The 27,207-nt window shown below is 37.1% G+C and overlaps 1 protein-coding gene across 50 annotated transcripts in view; it reads right to left on the bottom strand.

Annotated features, from left to right (window-relative positions):
* Window positions 1–27,207, bottom strand: part of MAP2 (microtubule associated protein 2) — a 309,881-nt gene that overhangs the window by 93,630 nt on the left and 189,044 nt on the right. For all 50 annotated transcript variants that reach the window (XM_004033140.5, XM_055380455.1, XM_019022472.4 and 47 more), the window contains one exon: window positions 15,237–15,313. The gene's annotated coding sequence lies outside the window, so the exon portion shown is untranslated. The remainder of the gene's footprint in view (window positions 1–15,236; window positions 15,314–27,207) is intronic.

Raw genomic sequence — 27,207 nt, 5'->3', positions numbered from 1 at the left:
ATTTTTTAACTGTATTTAAAAAATTAATGGACAGGCTTCTGTGTACCAAGCAGTAGGAACACACTGGGAATACTAGAAAAAAATATATAGCCCTCATGTTGAAGGAGGTCACAGACAAACCAATAGCAATAATACAGTGTGGTACATGCTGTGATGGTGATAAGGATGGGAAGTTGTGGAGGTACATCAACATCTCTTGTCACACTAGGAAGTCAATCAACACTGCCTGGAGGAGGGTTTAAAGGACAAGTAGGAGGTAGTCAAAGAAAGGACAAGAAGCTTTCTAGGAAGAAAGAGCCTAGATGACCAAATCCTACATTTTTGTTTTTGTTTTGTTTGTTTTTGAGACTTGGGCTAGGCAACACTTTCTAGAAAGATACCAAAATGAGCATCTTCTGGCATCTCCATAACTCCAGCCCTCACTCTGGGTCAGAGGTTCCTCTCTACTCTATGTCTCCCTCACAAGGCTGTGAGCTCCTGGAGGAAGGGCTGTGTTTAATTCATCTCTGACCTCCAGCACCAAGTACAGTGTGTGGCACAGAGTAGGCTCCACAACAAATGCTTGCTAAATAAATGAACAACAATAACAAAACAAAAACTCATGTAAAGCACAAAATTGTTCACTATGGAACAGAAGTGAAGTGGGAAGTGTGGAAATGAGGTCGATGGCCAGGCAATGGCAGAATTGTAAAGGGATGTGGTGAGCCATACCTGCACTCTGTCCTGAAGGCCATGGATGCCCATGAAAGATGGAGAAAAGAAAATGGTACACTCGAGCTTGGTTTTTAGGATGATTGATCCAGCAGTGGTATGGAAAGTAAATTGGAAGAAGACATGGCTAAGGATAGAAACATTTCTGAGACAGTTGTTTGAAAGGAACTGGGCCTGAGCTATGGCAGTGTGAGTGGGACTGAAACAAGGGGCTAGATTCTATGTTCAAAAAAATTAATTAATTAAAACAAAATCTAATCCTCAAATTAATACAGTCTAATAAACTTAACGGACTGTTTCATGAATTACAGTATTTATCTATCATCTGTTTACATGTATGTTTTGAAAAGAATGATAAAATATCATGTTTTATACAATTTTGATGGGTATTGACATTATTATGTTTTGAATTCAGTTTGTGGTCCAGTCACATATGATGTCCAGAAGAGTTCCTTTTCATTAAAATTTGTGCTGATGCCAGGCATGGTGGCTCATGCCTGTAATCTCAGCACTTTGAGAGGCTGAGGTGGGAGGATTGCTTAAGCAACAGAGAGCCTAAATGACCAAAGCACTGGGCCTGATATAAAGGTGGTAGTCAATAAATGATTACTGAATTATATACTAGAAAGCAAAATAAATAAGTTGATGGATTGATAATGATCTCTAATGAGCATGTATCAGGCCTTCATTTAATTTTAAGATCATTATCAATCCATCAATTAATTTATGTTGGTTTCTAGTATCTTATTCAATGATCATTGACTGAATACCAGGTTTATATCAGGAATGCTGTTAGGCATTAGGAAAATGATGATTAAGATATAGACTCTGACCATAAACTGCTTACACTGTATTCAGAAAGGCAGATGTGTTTGAAAAAACATACATTATAACACAGTAAATGCAATAATAGAGGATAAAATAGGTACTACATGAGTAAAAACCTTCTGAGTCATACATATTTAAAAAGAAAAATGGATGGATGCAAAACATTTGTATTATATGCATTTTAAAGTATACTAACCTACTACATCTGTGGAGCATCAACGATCTAGTTAATTATGTTAAATACTAGTTTTTCTCCAGGGAAAGGTAAATATTAGTCATATATAAGTAACGTATGAGTCATATAAAGCAGAGTCATTTCTCTTCTTTCTTTTTTTCTAGGGGGGGATTTGGGGCAGGCTGCTTGTGTTGTGCTGTGCCCACCGCAGCTGTAATTGTGATTCAGAGGAATTCTAAGTTGAAAGTAGCCTTATTCACGATATCAGTTGAGTTGGGCCAAAAGGAAGCATACAGAGAATCCTTGTCATCTGAAATTCCCTTGCAACCCAAGTTTGATCCAACTGGATCAGCCTTCATATACTGTTTGACTTCTCTCTTTGAGTAGATTTATCTTAGTGTGCCCCAGAGTGAATTCTGAGAATCAGGTTAATTTCCATGGCATGCTACTTGTATTCTGTCAAACTTCTGGAGGGGTATGATGGGACATACATTTGCTAAATCCTCCAGGCCTGAAATGTATACAATTCATTTACATTTATAAGATGTTAAAAAATTGAGCTAGAAAAAATATTCAAGTACTTAAATTGCCACAATAATTAATTTTTCTGCAAAGACAAATATTCCAATCTTATTTGGAAAAGTCTTAATAGATGTGGCAATATTATGTGGTGGGCCTGTAGGCAAAATACTTAGATACAAAAATAGACCCATCATATGCAAGTTAGGTAAATAGGACCTAGCCAAGAGTGAATTTAAAAAAATTATTAAGAACACAAAAAAGATTAAGTTAATATTAAAATAAAACAAATTTTAGAAAAATCACAAAAACTTTAAGGAGACATATTACTTTTTTAATACACTGGTATTAAAAAATTAACCTTCTATTAAACCTAACATATGTTTAACATTTCATCATAACCATCACAATAATAAAGGATAGCAATTTTATATTTTAATCACTGTAGTGAGGAGAAAAAGGGACCAGTGAGGCTGATGGTTAGGTTAGAAGTATTACTGGTAACAGCATCCTTAAAAGGGCCACTGTGGACTGATCGCTCCCATCTTTTCTTTTATTTTCCTATCTTATCTTATGTCACCTCATCTTATCTCATCTCATCTCATCCTATCTTATCTCATCTTACCTTATTTTATTTTACCTTATCTCCTCTCACCTTATCTTGTCTCATCTCATCAAGACAGAGTCTCAGTCTATTGCCCAGGCTGGAGTGCAGTGATGTGAACCCGGCTCACTGCAACCTCTGACTCCTGGGTTCAAACGATTCTTGTTCCTCAGCCTCCCAAGTAGCTGGTATTACAGGTGTCTGCCACCACGCCCAGCTAATTTTTGTATTTTTAATAGAGATAGGGTTTCACCATATTGGTTAGGGTGGTCTTGAATTCCTGACCTCAACTGATCTGCCCACCTTGGCCTCCCAAAGTGATGGGATTACAGGTAAGAGCCACCACACCCGGCCAGGACTGCTCCTTTTCTTTCTGGGATTCCAGATGAGCTGAGAAAAGCAGAATACAGCAGCAGTACACTCGCTTGTAGAGAACACTATTCAGGTAGGTTCTGAGCTTTCATTTGGCATTCTGTGATTTTTAGACTTTTAATGTATAATTCCAAAAATTCACCTGACGAAGCTCTACAGGATCCTATACAAGCTGGGAAGTCTTTGTAGGCTCTTAAGCATGGTAGATCCTGGATGCCAGAAAGAATAATTGCAGGATAGGCTTGTCATTACTTAAACTATTGTGGAGAAAATAAAGTTAGAAGGTTTTTCTGTGTGATTTCCATGTACAAATATTTTGAACTATGTAATACAGTTACTCAGCTCTGCCATGAGAAAATTACATTAAAAATATACATTGGTATGTTACTTCCCTATAGTATTTCAATGAAGAATTTCCCTGTCCTCATGTTTCAGTCAAATCTTACAGTGTATATTTAAATAATCCATAGATGTATATATATGGATATTATATATCAGTGTGCATATGCAATGTATTACGCTGCTATATTTTCAATTCTGTTGCTTATAAGTGTGTGTGTGTATATATATATAATATATACGTATATAACATTATATTATACTATAATTTTCAATCCCTCTTGCTTTTAAAATAAAGTTCTCTCTTGAATTCTCACACTCCAAAAACAGGACTCACTCCAATTGTAAACACATGCCAAAAAGGAACACACAGGCTCAAAACAAAAAGGCTTACACACTGCTTCCCAGTAGGCCAGTAGGAAGAACTTTCTAGTGCCACAGCAGTCTGTCTGTGTTAGAAAAAGGTCTTTTTTGATTGTGTTGGCCCTTGGCTTTTTATTCAGGATTGATTACTACTGGATCTTTCCTAGAGCTCTGTTCACAATGGTTGTAAATGACTCAAGCTTTGGCACTCCCTCACTGAAGTATTTGCTTTAGTGAATTCTAAATTTCTCTGACAGAGACTACAACTGTCTCAGAATCAAACTGCCTTCTGTAGTAATTACTGAGCACATGGTACAACTGGAGTCCTTGATATTCATTAGAAAAGTGCAGAGGGTGGGTGATAAAAGAAAAGAGTAAAAATCTCAAGAAATTACTAGGTTTAGGTAAAATCATCACACTTCTTAGGAAGAACGATTTGACAGAGATACTCAGAAGGAATCAGCCTCTGAGTTCAGCCACACTGGGGTCTTGTTGGCTACTTAATCTCACATAGAAGAAAACATCAAACTGTCTTTGCTTACATGCTTGTAGGAAAGGCCAGTTTTCTTCCCTTTGAAATGCTCTCTGATGTCATGAGAATTCTATTAAATGGCCGCCTACTCTCAAAGAGAAAATGCGTTTTAACTTTCAGGGAAAAACCAGTGATCACACACTTACTGCAATGCAGTATTTTTGCAAACACCCAAGCATTCTGCAGTCACAGAAAACAGAAACCCAATTATAGAATTTTTTAGCAGATAAATTGATTTTGTAGAATATTTATCCAACAGAACAGCTTTCATGCAACACTGCAACACACTATATTCCTTTCATATAAACCAGGTGAACTGCTACCCTCCACGTAAATAGTAATGTTTATAAATATCCAAATAAATAGTATGGATGGAGCAAATACAAAATATCATGTCAGGACTATATATGGTTATTTGTAAGTTCATCAAAACATCACAGTTTTTTAAACATTTTTGCAAAAGCATCAACTCAGGGTTTTTTTCTATTATAATTTTACTCTTCATTTTTCCTTAAAAGGCCATATATCCTTCTTCAGTACAAAAATGAGTTTTTAACTGGCTATGCCAATTTGTCTTTTTATAATAAATTTTAGAAACTCATTAAAGTACAAATATTTATTTTTTCCATAATGAGGTTTTCTACATTAATTAATCAATTGATTCCTTTAATAAGAAGTTACTGAAGAAACCAAGAATGGCAATAGACACTATGCTTTTGAAGTCATTATCATTTTGGAAACAATGAGTATTTCTATAAGGAGAGTTATGTAAAATATCTGATTTATTATTTTCTTTTTCTTTTAGAGTCAGAGGTCTTGCTGTGTCACCCAGGCTGGAATGTAGTGGCATGATCATAGCTCTCTCAAGCTTCTTCCAACTCCTGGGCTCAAGCAATCCTCCCATCTCAGCCTCCCAAGTAGCCGGGACTACAGGCAGGTGCAACCTTCCTAGCTATTTTTTATTTTTATTTTTTGTGAGATGACATGAGGTCTCGCTATGTTGCCCAAGCAAAATGCTTGCTTTCTCTATTATTGCAAGAATTAAATTCAATAAACTGGTGTATTTAATACATTTACTATTTTAACATGATATTGAAGTTACAATCCACACTCTTATCTCTGTGGTATAACTGACATCTATTTTTGCCACAGCTTGAGCTACTTGATCTGAGTATTCAAATATATTAATTTGTAGGCAGATTTTCCCTTGGTATAACAGAGACTGCTAACCATTTACCAAAATCTTTTTTCCCTTTTCTTTGAGCATATAGCTAGCGTACATTTCTTAACTTCCCTTGCGATTAGGTGTGTCCAAATGACTGAGTTCAAACCAATGGCAGGTGAACAGAAAGAAGTGCTGTGTACACTTCCAAGATCACCTCATGTACAGCTGCCTTTTGCTCCTCCTTGGTCTTTTCCCTTCCACTCGCTGGATGAAGAAAATGACAAAGCAAAGCCACACATGGAAGAAGCCTGGACCCTGGCTGACTACGAAGAGGACAAACAACGTTTCAACTGGAACCCTGAACCTGGACTGTTGGGTGAGCAAGAAACAAAGTTATAACACATTTCTAGATCTGTTTGTTATAGCAATAAGCTAATCCTTCTGGTTTGAAGAAAAGTATAATGAGATTTTCCAAAAAATCGATGAGACTAATAGAAGTAGCAGGATTAAATGAAACATTTAAGTCACTGTCCCCAATTTATTGCCTGCACAGCAAATCTTGACAGCAACTAGAACACCCTGTGGGAGGTGGAGTGGGAGAAGTGAGAGAGCAAACTTGAGGAAAGAATTTCCTGCAGCTCTTCCTGAATTTCTCTCTTCATGCCCTTCTCTGGTGTGGCTGGAGCAAAGATGGCCCAGCTTCTGGGTTGGTCCTTTTGTAACATCTGCTTTCTGGCCAACGTGCAGACAGAATGTGCAAACACATTCAGGGAATCTTAGGACAGCTTGATGTTTGCCAAAAGCAGAGTGAAAGCCCTCCTTTTCCTGAGATGGTAAAAGACAGAAGCCCTGAAAATGGTCTATGTCTTGTCTCTCTAGGCCCTCTTCATTTGCCCTCATTGTTGTCACCTTTCTTTAGAGGAATGGGTGGCCCTCATTTTGTTAATTTATTTGCTCTTTAACATATCTTTTCCTGCCTCCTCCAAAATTTTGTCAAATATCCCTTCATGGTCTCACAATTCCAGCTCATTCTTCCTCCTTTTCTTGCTTTCTGACTACAAACCTAGTCTTTTTTCCTACCCAAAACAAACCCCCTTCCCTACCACACGAAACGATGACAAACAGTAACCATCACCATAAAATCTATTTTGTAAATCTATCTCAAGGCTACAGTTTATTTCTTTTCACCTCTTTAATCCATTTATTTATCACGTACTCATTCTTTTACCCATAACTTAGTAACAACTATTAACAACAATTTATTAAGTATTGTTTTGTTTAAAAACGAATAACATGGTTTTGGAAGCGGTGAAACTTTTGCCTTTGAGACTTCACCAACTGGATGGGAATAATGACATGCCAAGATGATTTTTCTATAGTGCAGATACATTTAAAAGGCTACCAGATGCCCCTTATTGCCTAAAGGCACAATTAATACCACTTTTTTAGGACTGGAGAAAAAGCTTCATAGAAGGAATGGCATTTGAATTGAACAGACATAGGCTTTTGGAAGGCAGACAAGGGGAATACGGGTATTTAGACAGGAGTAAAGGAAATAACAAAGGTGATTGCAACATGAGAGAAACGTGGCATACAAAAATAAATAATTAAATTGAGGAAGCACAAGTCACCTGCTGAGGTTAGAATGAAGAAAAGGCAATTGAGTAGAAAGGAAAGACTGGAGATTGTCCAGAAACAGCTGCTTTGACCTGTTCTAAATGGCATTTAATATGTTTGGAGCTTTAGACTGTAGGAAAATTTGAAGTAGGAAAAAGAAATGATCTGATATACACTGAAAATTACACAGTGACAGCATGGAGGAGAGTCAGTTTATAAAGAATTTCAGGAAGAGGGAAACTAATCAAAGGCCATTGAAAGGTTCTGGTAGACGCCCTGGGCTGAGAGAGTAAAAGTGAGGAAGAGGATGGCTCAGGTTTCTGAGATACTTCAGAATCTGGTGCCTGGCCAGATTTAGGAATTAAAGCAAGAGGATTAAACAATAGATTCTTGGATTTCTACTTGGATATCTTGATGGATAGCAATGGAGATACATTAAAACTTTGGGTGCCAGGAAGAGCACAGAGGGACATGTGTGTTTGTGATGCCTGACGTCAGCATATCTGGATGGGCATGGCCAGAGCATGGTAGAAACTTTGTGTTTGGTGGTCTCAGGACTGGAGTTGAAGATAGAGACTTTGTAGTTACTGTTGTTTTCCTGTCTCTTAATAGTCACTGAGAACCTATTAAGCACAAAGTATTAATAGTCACTGAGAACCTATTAAGCACAAAGTATGACACTTTTTTGTTGTTCGTTCTTTCTTCTTGACTTAAATGTCATTTTCCGTAATAACAACCTTGGTTCATGATAGGCATGATTCCTTCTTCTAAATATCCTTCTAATTTTTCTCTGTTTCTCCACTTCTCCCCACCAATGTGAATGTTCCCTAATGTTCTTTGCTCTTTTCTGGCATTATTATCTTCTCCATGGCCCTTCACTCCAAATAGTTCAGATACTGGATATGTAGATGAGTACCTAGTCCATAATTCCAGTCCTGACTGTTATCCTCAGCTACAGGTTTCTTTTCCACTCACTTTCTTGTCCACTGCCACATAATGAAGGTGTAAATACATATTAGTGATGCAAACCTCCAATTTTCTTTTGCTTCAGAATCTACTGTCTAATTCATTCTACATATCTTTGCCAGTGTAATCAAACTTCCTAACTCAAGTTTGATCACATCATTGCTCTGCCAGAAACCGTGTTGCCTACGGAATCCCCACTATCTAATGAATAAAGTGCATGCCCCTAGGTTAGGTTTTATAGCATCTCCACAATCCTATTTCAGTTTACCCCTTTTGACTCAACTCAGTCTCCTACCTTACATAATCCAATTAAAATGGACTTGCTGTTTCTTTAACACATGTTGCAGTTTCATGCTTCTACACAATTCCTTACTTGGATTTCTCATGCTTTATAGAACAGAGACTTGAACAAGGTAGGATTAAAATATTTTTTAATGAGTAAATAGAAAGATCTTTGCTTCATCACATACTCTTTTCTCTCCTGTAAAATGATGATTGGCTTGAAAATAAGTTTATATATTTGGTTTCATATTTCAGTGAGAATTAGGCAGGTATTATGCTGCGGTTAGATTATGACCATTAAGAAAAATGTTTCCTTGTTAACTACTTTTTTTTTTTTTTTTGCCAACAACAGAAGCCTGAGGGACAAAAGGGGAACAGGCCAAACATACCACTTCTGGGAAAATGGCCATTCACCTCCTCAGGAACAGCCAGGTCCACAGGACAGCAGCTGAAGGGTCTGCCTGCAAAGTTCCTCATATCACGCTGTATCCTCAAATTAAAACTGGTTTCAATGACCATAGGACTGAGGTTTTAAAGCATCCCAAACTCATAATCACATTCATGCCAAGTTTTGTAGAAGAGTGGTCTTTGGAACTATGTGTACTGAAACGTTGGTTTAAGTTGTGCATGTAAACACACAGACATCCACATACCCGCACATCTCTTGCTAAGTTCACATTTTTCATATTGCATCAAAGGGACAGGACAGACAGATGAATGCATCTTATAAGCAGTTTTATTTTTACAGGAAAATGTGGCAAGCTAAAGGCTGAATGCTAACTTTGCACCTGAAATGCTTCCTTAAGCTGCTTGTTCTGTCTCTAGATTTGTCTATGATAGTCATTTTGCTTTCCATCTATTCTCGCTGTCTTTTTTTTTTTTTTTTTGCTTGTAGCTCCCTTCAATCTTGAAAAATGCTACTTTCTAGCCCAAGGGACAAGGAGAGCTTGAATAAGACTTTTAAGAGCTTATAAACATCCTCAGTTTCTGAGCACCAACCAATATGGAAGACCCTTGATCAGTATAGTAATAGGGTTTTCATGAGTTGACAACCATAAAATATACCTAAGTATGTGAAGAAGAAGGAAGAAATAGTATGTAGTGAACACTCCCTAAAGTATCAATTACACAAAAACCACGGTCAAGAAGTCCTTTATCCATTTGTCTTTCCCTTGGAGGCTGGCTATACTCCCTGCTCTTCTAATCTCTTAACATCCTACTCTTTGGCTCTTTATAAAACAATAAAATTCAATAAAGGGGAATTTTGTGGAAGGGAAGACTTAGGGTATAAATAAACTGTACCATGAGATTTTTAATAGCTTTTGAGACTCCATTTCACTGATTATTCTTCCTTCTTCCCACCCATAGGTATAGGATCCTGGCAACTATATATGTACCACCTGGTCTATTCCATTGATCACAGCTTATTAGCTAAGCAGCTCAGGTCATTAAAAATTAATATACTGCTTGAAGCTGGCATTCATGAGAAAGCACACTTGAGAGTTGTGCTTGTGTAATGGGCAGTAGGGAAATCCAGTCTCTATGTAAAGAGTTATCTATAGTCATCTTGAATTAAAGAGAGCTACAGAGGGATCGGGCTGAGGAGCCCCAGAGAGACTGGGAGAATGGTGGCCTTAGTTCCTGGCTGATGTTTAGTTCCTGATTCTAGACCTTCATAAGATCTGTTTCTGAGCCCTTGGATTATGAGGTCCCTCAGCAACCATAAAATAATCTTCCCTATTCTGCTTAAGCAAAGTGACTTATAGCCAGTAAAAGAACTAATTGCATAGTAACCATGCCTGGACCACCATTTTAAAAAATTCTAAGCATTAGAAAAAGTGCTCATCAGCACCGTTTTTGTTTCCTTTTCCTATCTCCATTTGGTCAAACAGTTAAAAGACAAGACTTAACAACAGCACCCTCCTAATAAGAACTAGAACCTTTTGAAGCAGGTGGTGCCCACCTCTGCCTACAGAATTCCAGCCCAAACAATCTGCCCAGAATTACTGAGAAATCAGTAGAATGTGCTGATGACTCAGCCTGTTAAGTAGGAGGGCTGTTATTGTTATTTTAACTCCTGCCAGAGTATGTGGGCAATTCTGCCTCTTTCTGTCTCTAGTTAACCATGAGAGATCCCTCTTCAAAACCTCACTCCTGGAATAGGTTCTTGTTCAATAAGAGCCAGAGTAGCTTGAGATCTGGATATGACTGCCAGCTGAGAGTACAGAATAGGATAATGGAAGCATCTGATATCCTAATTTACCAATAGAATTTATTTTTAGAATGTTTAATCTGCCTTTAAAATTATTCACACAGAGTGCCACGGAGCGGAGTTGAATGCTGATGAAGTAGTAATCAGTGCAAGTCAAAGTATTTATTTTCAGAGAGGATGGTGAAAATACCAGGTTTTCTTTCTCATTTCCTTAAATGTTGGGGTATTGTGGTTCTACTGTTTGTCTTTCTCTTGCCAAATGTTCTCAATGATATAAACACTCATCAAGTGCTTCTCCTAGGAATATTATAAAAATAAAACAACAACAACAACAAAAACCCAGCCTATTTTACAGAAAATTATCTTAAAGGATAAACTTTGCTCATCTATGAGTGATGAAGAGATATAAATCTATTCTGAAGATAAAGTAAAATCTAAACTATGTTGAATGTGGTAAATCTTAGTATCATTATTTAGTTAAAAGACTGCAAGGAATAATAAATATTTTCTGCTCTTCAACTGGCTTTCTCATCCAGCTAATTAGTTCCTGATTTGTCTATGTGCACTTTTCTTTCTTTTGGTATTATACATTATGGCTTGCAATTATAAATCAGCTAAGTAAAGTTTCTCATAATGCTATAAAATCATGAGTCAAAAACATGAAAGTGCTTTAGCATTGCAGATGTGATGGCCTCTGTTGAAACAAACCAAAGGAATCCTTAAAAGGGCAATGACTATCACTGTTCTGCATTAAAGGTACTCTGTGTGCAGAGCATCTACCTACATTGTTCCATGGTAACCCTTGCATACCTAGTCATCCCTTCAGCAAGTGAGGGTCCATCCACCAGGATAGGTGGTAGTTCTAGGGGCTGGTAATACAGCTCTGAACATCATAGTCTCTGCCCTCCATGAGAGGAGATCATGTTGAGATGATGTAGGTAGAAGATGCCAGTATATGTAGCATCTTGTTGGCCATTGTAGGAGTGTGGGCTTTATTTTTGACTATTACAGGCAGTCATTGGTGGATTCTGCATAGGAGAGTCATATCAATTGATTAAGATGTTTTTAAAAGATAATTCTGACTTCCATGTGAACAATAGACTGTAGAAGAACAAGACTGAGTACAGGGGATTATGATAGTAGTAAACATGAGAGACAGTGGATGTGAATGATATAGGTAGAGATGATAAGGCATGATAAGATCCTGGACAGGCATGAGCTTGGTACTGTAATTATCTACTCTGAGTCTTAAAGAGATTAAATCATGCCTTTAACAGGTGGTGGCTGTTAGAAACAAACAAACTTTCAGAGTTGCTAACCACTGCACTGTAATATTTAAGGTTTTTGTGTGAAAAATATCTTGGCTCACTGCAACCTCCGTCTCCCGGGTTCAAGCGATTCTCCTTCTTCAGCCTCCTGAGTAGCTGGGATTACAGGCACGTGCCACCATGCCCGGCTAATTTTTTATTTTTAGTAGAGACGGGGGTTTCACCATGTTGGTCAGGCTGGTCTCAAACTCCTGACCTTGTGATCTGTCTGCCTCGGCCTCCCAAAGTGCTGGGATTACAGGCGTGAGTCACCATGTCCGGCCGAAAAATACGTGAATTCTACATAAGTTAGTAAGACTCAAACTTCAAACACATTTAGAAGTACATGTGTTAGGATAGACGTATTCAACTCTAAATTCATGGAATATGAGAATTAGTAATATTAGCAAATGATTGCAAAGATTTTGCCATTTGCAAAACATTTTCACTCCTATTATCCTATCCAGTTTAATTGAATTGGTATGGCTAGGCAATTTCAAAGGTAATCACCTGGTAAGCAGTGTAAGGATATCACAGCAAAATAAAAATGTCTAATTAAATAGTCACATTTAGTGGTATCACTAAATTAATCTTCGTGGTTTTCAATAGACTGTTTCTCATTTTAGGTACTGTGTCTTCCTTGCTTTCCTAACACTGGACCTCAACTCACATAAAAGGATCCCAATAAATATTAGTGGCATGAATAAAATTTCTATGTATGTGACAAACAGATTAGGTTTTTCCAATTTATTTTCTGGTAGGCAGAATAGCTTCAGAGCCTGAAAGGGATGAGTTTGAATGCAGGCTCTGCAATCATTATATGATCTTGAGTAAGTTACCTGAGGTATTTGGGTCTTATTTGCCTCCTATGCAAAATGGTAATGCATTTCTGACCTAAGAGACTTATATAAAATCTCATATTTACTTACTCAAATTTGCCCAAAAAGGTTAGTCTTCTATTCCTCTTCCTCCCCCAACTTTGACGAAATAATTTATTTCCCTCAGAAAACAAAAGTTGGGAGAGAGTCTATGTCTAACTATTTCACTACCATATACTAACATTTCTTTTACCTTAAACAAATTCTAAAATTAGCTATAGTGTTAGAAAACATTTTGAAAAAAAAATTTCTTTTTTAGTTTCTTCCATTATTTTCTAGAATATGAGCAACTAACATAGGCCAGACCAAGATATTTCACTTTTAAGTATCTTAAATTCCAAAGGTAGTAATTTATACTATATTTGGGAATAGTAAGTATTTCATGTATAGGGAAATAAAACAGATTCTAATTATTGTGTTATAGCAAAAGAATGAAAATCATGAGTCCCATTAGATTAGTAAGATCCTTACAAACCAAATAAAAAAATGTTTTTCTAGTTGAAAAAAATAAAACATAAGCAGGATTTGCATGATATTATATATTAAAAACTTTGAATTCCTTATACATAAATCTCAAATAAGTTTTGCAAGCCATGCTTAAACCATTTTAACATTAAACCTTTAAAATGCTGAAAGTTATTAGAAATAATAATTAATAATACAAAGCACCAGAAGATTAAAACATTAAAATGAGTCACCTTTATAACAGAAGGTGTCAACCAGATCTTCATCCCTCGATATGAAAGAATCTCTACATATAATATTGGGTAAAGATGAGATGCAAAAGAATATCTACAGTGTGATGCCCTTTATGTAAACTTTTAAAATGTTAATAATTGTTCAACATTTGTTTCTTACACATGTCATAGCAGTGTTAGAACACACACAGGAAGGTTATATGATCTTTAGGGTTTTGACATCTCTGGAAGAATGGAAGAAACTAAAAAGGAAGCAAGAAGAGCTTTGATGACTTCTGTGATAGTTTATTTTTTTAGACAAGATTTTAATATAGCTGCGTGTTAGCATTTGTTTAATCTGTGTGGTGGATGCTTAGGTATTTGCTGTAATATATATACTTTTTTGAGACAGAGTCTTGCACTGTCACCTGGGCTGGAGTGCAATGGTGTGATCTCAGCCACTGCAACCTCCACCTCCCAGGTTCAAGAGATACTCCTGCCTCAGCCTCCCCAGTAGCTGGGATTACAGGTGCCCACCACCATACCTGGCTAATTTTTTGTATTTTTAGTAGAGATGGGGTTTCACTATGTTGGCCAGGCTGATCTCAAACTCCTGACCTCATGATCTGCCCACCTTGGCCTCCCAAAGTGCTGGGATTACAGGTGTGAGCCACCACACCCGGCCTATAATATTTTTTTATATTTTGCTTTGAACATCTTATAAATTTTCTTGCTTAAAAACAAATAATAAAAACAAGAAAGTGAATACTGCTGTGGCCAACTTAAGATTATATATTCAGTACTTCTAATTTAAAAAAACTAAATTGAAATATATTTCCTAGAATAAGAAATCATTCATTTATAATCTTTCCATAATTTTATTATGCTTTTATCATAGGAATTTTGAGTTTAAAGAAAGATGTAAAATAAAGGAAAATATTATTTCTGCTTGTAACTGAGCTAAAGCATATATATTCCTTTATTTACTCATGGAAAAATTTTGTGAGGAACAAATGCAAACATAAAAGTTTATCTGCTATGCATTTACAGCTCGTTCAGTAAATGCACTGTTATTTTTATTCCATAAATTTTGATAAAAACTACTCAAAATGTAGGAAAGTCTGATTGCTAGACATCTCTACCACAACATGAAACTACTCTCCTAATAACAGCTGGGGCTGGTGTTCTGTCCAGTGCCTGCTTCCAAAGCCATGTATGCAATCTCAGGTGAATCCCTGCATCCACCTGCTTCTCTCTCTGCCTCATGCCCCTAATCTATAAAATGGGGATGATCCCCATATCTACGTCATAGAACTGTTGTAAGAAGTAAATGAATTGATTTATGCAAATTAAGTCATGTAGGATCATGCTTGGCATGTAACAGGTACTGAAGAAATACCGTTGGCATTGTCAACCAAGGCAGGAAAGACAGGCTGAATTCAATCCTGATTTAAGAGAAAGAGCTTGTCATTTTCTTACTATTAAGTCAACTCAACACTATGAAGTGCTGTTTTAATAACACTGAATTTATTAGCTATAACTATTAAAATATTAGAAATAACTATTTATAAGTTATTTCTCCATTACTAAAATGAATTGTTACTTATTTAAAGATTTTAAAAAACAAAAGGTTAGCAAAGAGTTATTTTTCACAATTGTAGGTAACTCTTTCAGAGTAGAGAGTCTTACCTATTCAAGGAAGTGGTAAAATATAAAGTTCGTTGTGTCGTGTTCTCAAAGAGTTGATAATATTTTCTGGCTTCTTTCTGTTAAAAAAATAGGAAATTAATAGTTTAATCCCTGATCCATATACATTAATCACATCAAGTAGCTCAACAACAGAATTCATCTTGTGGCTTTCTCTTCTGGCAACTATGAGACTATGAGATGGATATCATCATGGTTCTTTATAGTGGTCATACACTGAGCATTTATCACTGGCTGGGAACTATCACAGATAGAATAGAGCAGTGAAAATGCTAACTGCTGCATGCTTTTTCTCACTTTGAAAACCACTCCAATGGCACTTTATAGGTATTACATCCAAGGGAGAATAAATTTTTAAATTTTCTTCAGCTAATAAATAGCAGACAATCATATTTTCTCCCCAGAGAATACATTCATTCTAGTAAATCGTTAATTATATCCAGTAATCTTTAAATGACTGGGCCTCCAGCCCAGTCTGCATTGATTCTCTCCAGCACAGGATGGAGAGGAATTTTTTAACAACTCATTAAATTTTCTCCATGGAGTACTAAACTTATTTTGACGTTCAGAATCCTAAATGTCATTCTGGATTAGTAGTTCTGCTTAGGAACTCCACCTAGAACAATACAGAATACTTCTTACTGAAGTGGTATGTAGAAATAAACAGAATTACTAGAAAGCACGAGGCTTGTTTTCTACTTCATAAGCCACTCAGGTGTAACCATCTTCATCTATAAAGAGGACTACAAAGGATGCACAATACAGAAGGGATTGCAGAGCTGCGGGCCATTTTATAGTCCAGCTCTCTTACACTAGGTATCTAAATCTATGTATCTCCATGCGTTTTGTCAGGACCTGTGTGATTTTACTCCTGGTAGAGTGGACCCCGTCATATCTTCTAGGAAGATGTTGCTCTACAGGTAAGGAACCCAGACTCAAACTCTGACACCTATTAACTCTTCTTTAAGACCCACTAGGAAATGCAAGTTGGAAAGACAAGATGCAGATGGCTCAATTCTTCTGTATGAACCTCTAAGGACCAATGTGTATATGGATACGAGCAGACATAAGTTTGATTCAAAAGCAAAAAATACGGTCTGGGCCAGAGCTGTGTATGAAGTGCTTTTACACGTGTTAGCTCATTTAATCTGTGAATATTTACACACAATGTGCAGCAGCAAACAAGTCCTATTAGTACATATTAAAGTTAGAATGTCTTAACATTTAAATAAACATTTAAAAATGTCTGCAGGCAAGAAGAAACATGGTAGAATTCTCCATTCCCTGTAATAATTTGATAACTATTTTAAAAAAGAAAGGTCTGACCGTCCAAATCTTTGCATATAGCTTTTTTTTTCTTTAGTCCAGCTCAGTGGTTCTCACATTTGGAATATATATAACAGTATAATACAGAGTTCTATGCACAATAACTTCAGACTATTTAGAGAATTTTTAAGGATAATTTTGATTATAAGCAAATTAAACCTTCTAAGTTGGTTTTAGAACTAAAGTAGAATGGTAGGCCAGCTCTGGAGCTTATTTGGATAGGAAGAGTCTTTGTGTACTTAACAAATGAATGCTGGATAGAATATCTGTTTTATTTTCTCTTGAAATTATGTATTTTTCTTAAATTTCTTAAAGTGCTTGTTTTTTGTGCTTCATCTTCATGATTTTCAAGTAAGCACACATGCATATGGATAAGTGTGTGAGTACACATTCTATGTGTATGTCTTTTACCCTAGTAAAAATAAGGAAAAAAATGAATTTTATAAAATATGAATCAGTAAACTATGGCCCATGGGTCAGAACCATCCTGCTGCTGCCTTTTTAAAAAAATACAGTGCTTTTGGCACATAGCCACTCCCACGCACTTCCGCGTTGTATATGGCTGCTTTCATGCCATAATGCCAGACTTGAATGGTTCTGACAGACTATATGGCCTGCAAAGCTCAAAACATTTACTATCTGGCCATTTACAGAAAACATCTAACTTATCTGTTATCAAACAGCATGTTCATTATTTGGGTAATATTAAAAACAACACTAAAAAAAAATCCTGTCTTTTAGTCTTTCCGAAAATTAACTCAGTAGTTACATATGAATGAAAGTGAAATTCCAACCCTAAATACTTAAAAGCTTATTTCATCCCAAAAGAATTGGGAAATTATTGGCCAAAGGATGAGACGATTATTAAAAAATTCAGGGTACCCAATACCTATCAGTCATAAAAAGAATGGCCCATTTTCACATAAGCTTGACTTTTATGAGGTTTTGTTTATTATGAAAAATAGAAATAACTATAATTTTCTAGACTTTATGAGAAAGAGATACATACTCTCTGGGAGTTATTTTTAAAGAGCAACTTATGGCCTATTCCACAAGGCATACGAAATTTTAAATTAACATAGGATAGTTAGAAGTGATCATTTTTACCCATATAAATAGCATTAAATTACTTTAACATTAATTTTTTTACAACACTAACAACATAGTTTTAACATTAGATTCATTATATAAAGTGGCTGCAACATGCCTAAAATAATATTAGCAAACATTTATACATAATTTATTGTGTGCTAGACAATGATCCAAGCACTTCATATATATTAAGTAATTTATTCCTCACCATCATCCTCTATTATTGTCCCCACTTTACAAATGAGAAAACAGGCCAAGAGAGTTTAAGTGTCCTTCCCAGCATCACAAGGCTAGAAAGTGCCCAAATCTTTTAGCTACATACCAACTCCACAGACACTGAGAGTTGGTTTTAGGTCTTCAACTCTGGCTAGAGACAATTTTGAGCCTAAGGGCTTGTGGCTTCTCTGAGGAATGATATTACACTGATGGCAACTTTTAATTTACTAGAACTACCTACAAAGTACTTTTTTTACTCAGCACATTCAGCTTCTTGAACAAATTGTAGTATACTCAGCCACAGTTCTGCCTCCCATTATATCATTCCATTATTTCTACCAGGTGTGCTTATGCTACCTTCCAGAACCTTTTAGAGCCAGATATGAACACTGTTGAGAATCATGACTTACAACACATGACAAAGTCAACTGGTTAACAATTATATTTAAGAGTTAGCCTACACAAGGCAGAGAATAGGATGTACACTGCACACTGGCATCACAAAGTAAGCTGAGTAAATCATTTAATGAGGAACCCAAAATACTTGTTCAGCTATAAACGAAGTCAGCTTTTATCAGCTGGTTACTCCGTAAAATAAGATATGCATGCAATGTGCTTAGGCTGCATATATGTTTGGCTGTTCTCATATTTATGTCCAAGTTATTTGCTACCTACAGCATTGAGGCTATAATGATAAATTCATGCAGATTTTCAGAGTCTCCTGGAGAAAATGTTGCCATGTTGTGGTTTCCTCAACGGCTGTAAGAACTCAGGTTTTATTAAACAACAAAGTCATCAAGATAAAATCTTCCCTGGATTGTTGAGCCAGGATATACTCTTTAGTTTCCTTCGAAACACACTGTAAGTATCATTTAGTTTTTAAATCTCATGTTTGATAGACTTTGCCAGATAAGCAAAACATCAGCCGGGCGTGGTGGCTCATGCTTGTAATCCTAGCACTTTGGGAGGCTGAGGAGGGTGGATCACCTGAGGTCAGAAGTTCAAGACCAGTCTGGCCAACATGGCAAAACTCCCTCTCTATTAAAAATACAAAAATTAGCTGGGCATGGTGGTGCATGCCTGTAATCCCAGCTACTCAGGAAGCTGAGGAAAGAGAATCACTTGAACCTGGGAGGTGGAGGTTGCAGTGAGCCGAGATCGTGCCATTGTACTCCAGCCTGGGTGACAGAGCAAGACTCTCTCTCAAAAAAAAAAAAAAAAAAAAAATCAAGATGCCTGAAGTTGCTGGAATCCTGTATTCTTTCTTTCTGTCTTTCTGTCTTTCTTTGGTTTCACCCTTGTTGCCCAGGCTGCCAGGCTAGAGTGCAATGGCATGATCTCGGCTCACTGCAACCTCCGCCTCCAGGGTTCAAGTGATTCTTATGCCTCAGTCCCCAGAGTAGCTGGGATTACAGGTATGTGCCACCACGCCCAGCTAAGTTCTGTATTTCTAGTAGAGACAGGGTTTCACCATGTTGGTCAGGCTGGTCTTGAACTCCTGACCTCAGGTGATCCATCCACTTCGGCCTCCTAAGATGCTAGGATTACAGGTGTAAGCCACCAAGCCTGACCTCCGAATAGTGTTTCTAAAGGCTAAGCTTAACCTCAATGACTAGCATTAGGCTATTCAGTCAATTCTCAAATAAACAACAATAACATTGTACTCCACCTCCACTATCAATCTGACCTACCAAGATTTTGAGCAATTCATGTAATTTAGTGCACTTGTCCAGGATAACAATATTTTAGCTATTGAAGACTGAATGTCCAAAACAGTTGGGAAAATATCTATTATTCAAGCAGTCTTTTAAATAGGAAAGCAGATGCCAACATAAAATCATTTAGTCTAACATGCTACTAAACCAGTTCTACTCCCTAATGTGCTTATTATAGAATTAGTTATCTACTTATTTGTGAGTAGAAGGAAGTCATGGTGTCCCAAAGGCACTGATAATTGAAAATATCAGAGAATGATCTTTCTTTCTTGGAGCTTTTGTCAAAGTTCCTTTTAAGAGAAACTTATGTTTCTTGCAAAGGAAACTTATTTCAAAATATAATTTGAAAGGATTAAGAGCTGTTAGCAAATTCCTATGCAAATAACATATGGTCTTCAGTGGAGAAGAGAACTTGGGTAAGGTAGACAGTAAGAATTATCTCCTTTCATCTCTAAACCCAGAAGCTCCAGGCTATTGTAGAGGACTAACGGGCTGGGTTAAGCTGATTTAGTAGAAATGATCTAGTCTTGTCTGAAGCATCTCAACATAATTCAAGGCAGTAAAAATAGTATACAAGTAGGTGAAGGATAAACAATTAGATTAGTCAGAAAAGTAAGGCTTAAGTCTCAGAGGCTTTACACAATAAAGGTTATAACCTGTTTACACAAATCCTGATGTGAGTAGGAAGACTCTCCAGGCCACTTCTCCCTCATGCAGTGACAGAGCTCTCTAGGTACATCCTTCTTGTGGCTCAACTCACAGCCTTCAGGATTACAGCAGCAGCGAAAGAAGACATCTGGAGGGCTGAGCACAGGCTCTTAAATGCCTTAATGAGGAAGTGACACACATCACTTCCTCTTACAGCCCACTGTACTGAACATGTTGCTTAAATGCAAGGGGTGGAGAAACATGGGGGATAAATGGGTATCTGATATCTGGTGAGCAATAAATATTTCCATCTCAAGGATGAATGGGTATGATTGGCTGGGTCCTGTAGCTATGTTAGGATTCTTCCTTGTTGACAAAGGTTGAAAATAAATAAATAATGCTTGGTGATATCAGCTTAAAACTCACTTTGCTAAATTGGTAGCTTACGCTGACTCTGATTAAATACATACACATATAAACAAATATTTTATTTTATAAATAAAATATGAATTGGCACTGTAATATAGGGAACGTTGAGCAGCAATGGGGCACATGTATCAGTATTTTTGCTTATTTATATACTACACTGCTGTTTTCTGCTCAGCATCAGAATATAGCTGAAGAAATGTAACACTACTTGACAGAAAGCCATCTGTTCATTTGTCTCTAAGTTGCATACAAAACACCAACCTTTTATTTATTATTTATTCAATTAGCAGATAAAATTATATATATTTATCATGTATAATATGATGTTTTGAAATATGTATACATTGTAGAATGGCTAAATCAAGCTTGATATCATATGTATTACTTCACATAGTTGTCATTTTTTTGTGGTGAGAACATTTACAATCTATTCTGTTAACATTTTTCAAGAATACAATATATTGTTATTAACTACAGTCACCATATTGTATAATAGATCTCTTGAATTTACTTCCCCTACCAAACAGAAACTTCGTTATCTTTGAGCAACATCTCCCCAGCATACCCCCAACATCACTGCCACAGCTCCTGATAACCACCATTCTACTCTCTACTTCTATGAGATCAACATTTAAAGATTTCACATACAAGTAAGACCATGAGGAATTTGTCTTTCTGAGTCTGTCTTATTTCATGTAACATAATGTCCTCCAGGTTTATCCAAGTAGTTGCAAATTTTTTTCTTTGTTATGGCTGAATGATATTTCATTATGTATATATCCCATATTTTATTGATCCATTCATCAGTTGATGGACACAGGTTGATTCCATATCTTGGCTATTGTGAATAATGTTGCAATCATCATAGGAGTGTAGATATCTCTTTGACATTTGATTTCAGTTTCTTTGGATATATATCCAGTAGTGGGATTGCTGGATCATATGGTAGTTCTATTTTTAATTATTTGAAGAACCACCAAACTGTTCTCCATAATGGCTGTACTAATTTATATTTCCATCAACAGTGGGCAAGTGTCTCCTTTTCTCCACATTCTCTCCAACACTTACTTATATATTGTCTTTTTGATAATAGACATTCAAACAGAACACCAGTCTTTAAAAAATGGTAGAATAAATTAATGCAGGTACCCAGGTTCATGTGGTAGGAGAAAAAAATTGGAGAGAAGCTCAAAGGAAATTGAGCAGGTTCACATGTTGTCGTAAGACTTATCTTGCCGGGATAACACTTAGTGATTTATTAGTAGCACTCATGGTCAAAATTATTTTTTCAAAATGACAAAATCTAAATTTCTCAGCTTAGCCTCAAGGACTTTTGTATTGTGACTACAATGTATTCATCCCAAACTTTCTACTGTTACAAACCCTCACATTTTCTTAGACTAGTTCTTTTGCAGACCTATTAATTCCATCTTTATATTTTTCTCCTCTCCTGCAAGGTCCTCTTCTTTCTCTTTCTTTCTGCCTGTCTCCTCTGCTCCTTTTGTCTCTTCCTTCCTCTAGATTTTTCAACTCCTTATTTAACTGAAGTGTTCTCCATGAACTCTTCGATTCCCCAACCACTCCAGGAATGTTTCTTTCACTGATGTATTGTTCTCGTTTCTGATATTTATTTGATATTCATGTAAACTACAATATATAGTTAATTAAGGCTTCTTGAAATTTTAAGAAATTCATGTCCCTGACCTTTTTTCTTCTTTATTTCAATTCTAAAAGCCATTAGTATTTATTAAATATATAAACTACTTTTTGATAGCATTTTGAATTTAAAATAAAAACATATGCAGGATAAAAAAATGTTAAACCATATACGTACACAATAGACTTCAAACAATGCTGCCAAAGTGTCTCTGAAGAGTTATTAATTTATACCCTTTGTGGACTGTATTATATCCTCCCCCACCCCCAACATTCATATATTGAAGTCCTTACTGCTAACGTGATTACATTTGGAGATAAGGCCTTTAGGGAGGTGATTAAGGTTAGATGAGGTCATAAAGGTAGGGCTCTAATCCAACAGGACTGAGTCCTTATAAGAAAAGGAGGAGACACCAGATCTCCTTTTCTTTCCATGAGCACAAAGAAGCAAAGAGTCTCTCCTTGACCAAACTTTAGCCAGGCTTCTCTGAGCTCTCTTCTTAACTAGAAGACTTGACTTCGGCTCCTTTGGATTCTTGGAGCAAGAATCTAAAATCAGTTTAGAGAGAATCCCCCACCCTTGACATTTGATCACACTGGGTATCTGATTGAGTTTCTTATCCTCCAGCTTTGATGTGTGTCTTTGGTCTGCCTTCAGCAAGAATCTGATTAGGTAGGTTTGGCAAGAACCAACCTACACTTGATGTCTCTTGGTAATTTTTCACCCATAACCCCCTCACTCTGCTCATTGGCTAACGTTGGGGCTCAGAAAACAATAACCCAAAATAAAGGCCTAGGAAGCAGTTTCTTTCTGATCTTCTCCTGTCCTTTTGTCTGTCTCTAGGCCTCATTCTTCTCCAACACAAGTCACAGAAACTAGAATCCCTGTTCCTTAAGGTGGGTCATAGAAACCAGAGCCCTCTTTTCCCAAAGTCAGCCATAAAACCTAAAAATATCATTATGACTCCCCACACTGTATCCCCCATCCCACCTTTCTGTGTAAGAATTTGCCATAAAGAAATGCTTTGATCTACCTTGTTTAATGGAAGGAAGGAATGTTGCACAGAGGCCATGAAGAATCTGAACAGACAGGTCTTGCTGGGTCCCCCCGCCTAGTCTATAATTATGAGATAATATCCTTTTTGTCCAACCATATTTCTACATGGCTGCCCATGCTTCACTGAACCTAAGCCCCCCAGCCTGTGGTGTTCTTTATGGCAGGCTGGGCAGACTAATACATACCCATCCCACTGTCTATTTTCAGACACTATCACTAACAATGCATATTGTGTATTTGTTTAATGTCTGCCCCACTCCACCCCAACTAATGTGTATACTCTAGAAAGACAGTGACTGTTTTCTTACTACACTACACCCCTTGTTTGGTAGCAAATACTTGTTCAGTAACTATTCTACCAATGAATGAACAGCTGAGAGATGTATTGCAAAAAATGGAAAGGTGTGCTCAGTACTGGTTAACTTTGTGTAGATGAGCTCCTCTGTTATAAGCAATGAAATCTTGCTATACCCTGCTTAATGCTTCCCTGATTTGTAAGTGGGTTAGTAAAGGTCTAATGAATGAGTTAATGGATGATGTAGTTTATTTTCCTAACCATTCTGACTAGGAATTAATCAAATTTGGTCTTTGAAGTAAAAAGAACTCAAACTTTAGATATAGAAGCTGAACTTTAACACTTACTGGCTGTGTAATATTGGGTAAGCCTTCTAACTTTTTGGATCATCACTGTTAGCAATAAAATTGATGTAGGATTTTTCTTCTTGATCACTTTGCAAGCTGGGGACCCTGGGCCAGTGATGCCCCACCCGGGCCTCACTTGGCCATGCTTGTGTGTGCCAGGTCACAAGCTGGTTATAGCTGTGTTATAGCTGGTACCTCTGTTTGGTGGTTCCTGAGCTCTTGTACCATGCCCAAGAAGAATGAGGATACACAGCAGGACATCGAAGCGTGGAGAGGGAGAAGAATTTTATTGAGCAATGAAAATAGCTTTCAGTGGACAGCGGATGTGGGATAGGGGAGAAATGGTGCCCTCACCCGAAGGTGGGAAAGTTCTGCCTGTGTGGCTGGGTCTGGGCCTTTTATGAACTCAGAATGGGGAGTGTGTGCTGATTGGTTTGTGAGTATGCAGAAAAGCTTAAAGTGAAGATACCACTCAAAGGAGGGCATGATAGCATAGAAAAATCAATTAGGAAAGAGTAGGTATATGTAAAATAGGTGAAGGGTAGGCACAAATCAGAGGAAAGCGCACTAAACAGGAACACAAGTTCTCAATCCAGTCAGAGGATTTAACTTGTAGCTTGGCTTCAGGTTTTTTACTGTCTTCGGCTTGGAGGTGGCGTTTCACCGGGGACCTGCCCGTATCTGCCTAGGCATTTGGCTGCCTCCTGCCACTCTCAAAATGAAGACTATTAATGAGACTTCCCCTATAGGGTCATTGTAAGGATTACATAAAGTTATATGTTTGGAAAAATGCTTTGACAATTGTGGAAAATTGCAAAGTGTCAATATCAGTCTTTAAATGATATTTTCTTTTACCACTTAGCACTACTGTATTATCTCATGAAGAAACTAGGTATTAACTTGAGCAGAAACCCTATGGTTATTTTAATCTGTGGTTTCTTGGCTTCAACTCTTCTCTTGAGTTTTGCTTAACATCTAAAAGCCTTTTGTAAGGTTCTTAAGACATGAGGTTGTCTTTGAGAAGGATTGTGGCAGAGAAAGAACGCATTTCACTCACTAATAGCCTTGAGTTCACCTGCTGGGAGCCATCTGTCAACCTGCAGCCACATACAGAGATTTCACTGAAGAGGCATTTGGCTGAACACAGGGGACAGAGCACCAGGCTATTTTTGAGGTCAACGTGAGCATTCAGATTCCAGCTGTGGTCTATAGAAACTGGAATTCAGCTGACTGATGATGTTTTTTGCCTGAGCTCCACACCCTCTGACATTCCTGATCGTGGATAATTTGGAAAGGCATGCATTTAGGAAAGGGGACCACAGCAGAGAGAGGGAAATACAGGCTGTGCTACAGTCATCTGAGCAGAAAAATGAAATTCTGACAAATCTACTTTTAGCATGAAAAGCTAAAAGCTCTAGAAGCAGAGGAAGTTCATCAACTCACTGGAGTCTTGTGGAAGAGTTTACAATGAAGGGTGATCTCCAGCTGATTTGAGTTCTTTATCTTCTGCTGCATGTTGTTCAAGAGGCAATGCATGATCACTTAATTAGCACAGTGGGGACTAAGCTGGCACCCTCCCCTCCCCCTTCTGTGATACTAATGTGAAATATCTTTTCTTCCTCCCCAAATTATTTTCTTAACAGTGGCAGCCAACATTTTATTACTAAAGCGATTGCTTGTAATAACCCATTTTATGTACCCTAAAACTTAAAGTATAATTAAAAAAAAAAAGTGAGTTTCTCTTAATTGAGTGAGAATATTACTTACTGGCTCAGAAAATATATCAACATAAAAGCAAGCCTTGAAATATATCTGAATCTATAATGTTATCACTCCCAAGTGTTCTGGAAATTCTATAACCATATTCCTGAGTGCATAATACGATAATTCTCAAATCAATAATCTTGGAAATATACATGATGATATATCATTAAGATTTTACCAAAGAAAGATGGGGGACTTGGCATAGAGATTGCTGGAAACAAAAACAAAGAAGAGGCTGCCTCCCTGTAAATAGGAGACAAAGGAAGAATAGATGAATCATCTATTGGGGGTTTCTTTTAAGATGTTTTCCCCGTTCTTCTGTTATTCAGTCAGTGGCCATGCAATTCCCCATCCTTTGTGCTCTTTTCAGAAAGATGTTCTATTATTATGTTGTATTTAATTGGCTTAGATTTAAGTAAATAGGCACCACTGAGATGAGGGGCAGTTGGAATGGAGGAAGGAGGAGTGCAGAAATCAACACAGGAGGAGGGGCACAAAGAGACAGAAACTGCAGAGTGGGGAGGACACCAGAGAACCCGGGCATTGCACGGTATTGAAAAGCTTTCATCTAAAGCTCCTAGTAGCCACTTAATGTCTATAATTAAGCGACATGAGTCTGATTTATACAAAAACATAAAAATAAGATTAAAGCCTGGGCTTAAAAACACAGCAAGTGAGCCAATGAGGTTGCAAATATTCCAGCTGCTCTAACTATTGTTGTTCCAAAGGAATGTGAGGGCTGTTGACTCCTTGCTTGGGTTACTCTGGGCTCGTCTGGGACTACATCAGCTACCTTTGGTATTTGCAGGCACGAAAGTTTGCTTCAGAGGTAGGTTTCAACCTCACACTGTTAGAATGTTTTTTAGAGCTATGTTAAGCCAATGAATAGTTGACAGACTTTAAAATGTTTTATCTTTTAAAATTGTGGCTCTGAATAACTATACTACAATAAAAAAGTCCCACTCTGAGTCTTTCAGTGGTCTAATTCCAAGACACCAAGTGTAGAGCTCTTCTCCGCTAGCCCCACTGAGCTCCTTGATCCATCCATCTGGGGCCTTCCCAAAACTGCAAAGAAAGCAACCTGCACTGTGGGCTCCCCACAGCAACTAGTGACTTGCATGATTTCACCTTTAGCAGGGGCTTTGGCTCTAAGGAAGATTTTGGAGGCACTTTCCTAACGAAGGACTACAGATCCTATAGTTTAGTAAGTTTTGTTTTCATTTATGATTTTATTTTTGCCATTTCACATTCATTCTATTTCCTAATGTTAATTCCAAACAGAGAGCCATTCAGCTAAAAGAAAACTCATGCAGCTATAGAAAACAGATTAAAAAATAAATAAATAAATAAATAAAAATAGAAATAAAAAACACGTTAAGAGACTGGAAGCCATTTGTGGCTTTCTCTG

Source organism: Gorilla gorilla, chromosome 11, assembly GCF_029281585.2.
Source record: "Gorilla gorilla gorilla isolate KB3781 chromosome 11, NHGRI_mGorGor1-v2.1_pri, whole genome shotgun sequence".
Classification (NCBI taxonomy): Eukaryota; Metazoa; Chordata; class Mammalia; order Primates; family Hominidae; genus Gorilla; species Gorilla gorilla.
The sequence above is the reverse complement of the archived record's forward strand: the minus strand, read 5'-3'. Positions and strand labels throughout refer to the sequence as shown.